Raw genomic sequence first — 2537 nt, 5'->3', positions numbered from 1 at the left:
GAAGAAGAAGAAGAAGAAGAAGAAGAAGAAGAAGAAGAAGAAGAAGAAGAAGAAGAAGAAGAAGAAGAAGAAGAAGAAGAAGAAGAAATGTTTCAATGTTGTTGGGCTATACAAATGCTATCTATCTATCTGTCTATCTATCTATCTATTTATCTATCTATCTATTATTATTATTTTACTATTTTGCAAAAGAAAAAGAAGAAGAAGAAAGAAAGAGAAGACAGGAAAAACAGTGGAGAATTGCTGCTGCGTGTGGAAAACAGTGATTTCTCGTGTATAGCCTGTGTTGTCACATGCTCCTTTTCGCGACCTCCCTCCCTCTCTGCTGCGTCTTGCGTGTGTCTTTGGCTGCGTTGTGTAATGGGAGAGAGAGAGAGAGAGAGAGAGAGAGAGAGAGAGAGAGAGAGAGAGAGAGAGAGAGAGATCTTTCTTCCTACTCTTTGTCTTGCACCCCCCTTGATCTTCAGTGTCTTGCTTTCATTCATTTACAGTTTAGTTTTGTTGTTTTTGTTGTTTTTTTTCTTCTTCTCATTTTTGTTTCACCTCTGGATGTGATTTTTTATTTTGTATTCCCCCCCAACTCCTCGTTTCATTTCAGAAAAAGATAATGATAATTGTGTGTATCTTGGTGCTACTGGTGATCATTGCCATCATTATTGCCGTCGCGGTGCAATAAAGACGTCGCTGCGACACCTGCTGCTGCTGCTGCTGCTGCGGGCTGCAGGTTGTGGGCTCCGAGTTGCGTCGATGCAAGCTGTAGGGCCCACTGATACATACGCAAGTTGTCCGCGGGAGAGCGGGCTGAAACTAACTAGCCGCTGTTTGTCGCCGGCCGTGAAGTGACAGATTTTGAGCCGCTCGCCGTGTGCTTGAGGTGTCACTGATATGGCTTGGCGATACAACTCTTTATGAACAGGGTCTTTTTTTTTGGTTTTTTGTTTTGTTTTTGTGACTAGTTCTATTTTGTAAACTGTTAGGCTACTTAAGTTCTCTTGTCTGTTTCAATTACTGTAAATTGAGAGTGTTCAGAACATTTATGTACTGAAATGTGATCCAAATCATTTCTTTTTTTTTTCTGAGTTTTTTTTTGTTAGAGGAGGTGATGCCAATTTTTTATTTTTAGATTTATTTTTTTTGGAGAGGTGATGCTGATTTTTTGTTTCCCAATGTTTTTGGGGAAGAAAGCAAGCCTGGCCTTACCTTGTCACTGGTGGATGGACTATCCACGAAAAGGAAAGTTGTTTTATAGAACATTTCAGTTGTCTGAACTGACGTACCTAGATTCAGGCAACTGAGTTATGTATCGACTTTTTTTTAGAAGTGTGTCTGAGGGTGATACGAAACCTTCAAATGTCCTGAGATGTTGTTGCAAGGAAATGGTTAGTGAGGGGGATGAAGGGGAAAATGTTGCAGGGAAGTGGTTAGTTTGGGAGATAAAGATGAAAGTATAGTGAGAAAGATCAAGATGAAAGTATAATGAAGGAGACAAAGATGAAAGTATAGTGAGGGAGGTATAGAAGGAGACAAAGATGAAAGTATAGTGAGGGAGGTATAGAAGGAGACAAAGATGAAAGTATAGTGAAGGAGATATAGGTAAAAGTGTTTATTAATGAGCTCCACCGCCCCCCCCCCCCTTCCACCACCCCCCCCCCACGAAAACTCCCACCTACTAATCTACAAACAACGCCCTGACCGTATCCACCGCCCCCCCCCCCTTAAAGTTGTGACTTTGACACAGCGCGGTCGCGGTGCTTTCTTATCGTATCTCCGTTTTTAATAACAGTGAAAGCAGTTCATAACAAAGAGTGAGCTGAAGAAGAAGTCACATTTTCACTGTTAAAATAGATGGAGATACGGCAAAAAAGCACTGAGGTCGCGATACTTTCAGATTTTCTTTCTCCCTTGTCTTACTGAAACGTGTTGACCTCTCTCTCTGGTTATGTGTTGGCTGGGTGATACTTGCGGTATCAGCCTGGTGTAGGTCAAGTATAGTATCAGATATCAAGGATAGTATCAGACAGGTATAGGTCAAAGGTAGTATCAGACGGGTATTGGTCAAGGATAGTATCAGGTATCAAGGATAGTACCAGACGGGTATTGGTCAAAGATAGTATCAGACAGGTATAGACTTCAAGGATAGTATCAGACAGGTATTGGTTAAAGATAGTATCAGACAGGTATAGGTGAAAGATAGTATCAGACAGGTATCGGTCAATGATCGATGATGAAAAACTCTCTTTGCAATTTTTACAATGATGTCGGTCTCAATTTGATGGGTCACACAGCACATTTTCTTGTTTTATTGTATGATAGAGACTTATTTCTAGCATTCCCCCCCCTCCCGAATCGTGACTCATGACAATTTTGTCAGCGCGATGATTCCTTTACGAGTGTTTCCTGCTGCTGAGGTCACAGTTTTCTTAAAGAGTATTTCGTCTTCTATTTATTATTCATGTTTCAGCTGTAGAGAAAAAGGTCGTGAGATACATGTATGTATGTATGTATGTATTTATGTATGTATATGATATATATATATT

General features: G+C 40.5%; 1 long non-coding RNA gene across 1 annotated transcript in view; it reads left to right on the top strand.

The window, feature by feature from the left end:
* The window catches only part of LOC118478956, a 4688-nt gene extending 3119 nt beyond the window's left edge, over nt 1-1569 (top strand). Inside the window, exon 2 of the long non-coding RNA XR_004859401.1 lies at nt 599-1569. This is a non-coding gene — a long non-coding RNA (uncharacterized LOC118478956). The remainder of the gene's footprint in view (nt 1-598) is intronic.
* The last annotated feature ends 968 nt before the right edge of the window (nt 1570-2537 follow it).

This window comes from Aplysia californica, unplaced genomic scaffold (assembly GCF_000002075.1).
Source record: "Aplysia californica isolate F4 #8 unplaced genomic scaffold, AplCal3.0 scaffold01314, whole genome shotgun sequence".
Taxonomy (NCBI): Eukaryota; Metazoa; Mollusca; class Gastropoda; order Aplysiida; family Aplysiidae; genus Aplysia; species Aplysia californica.
The sequence above is the reverse complement of the archived record's forward strand: the minus strand, read 5'-3'. Positions and strand labels throughout refer to the sequence as shown.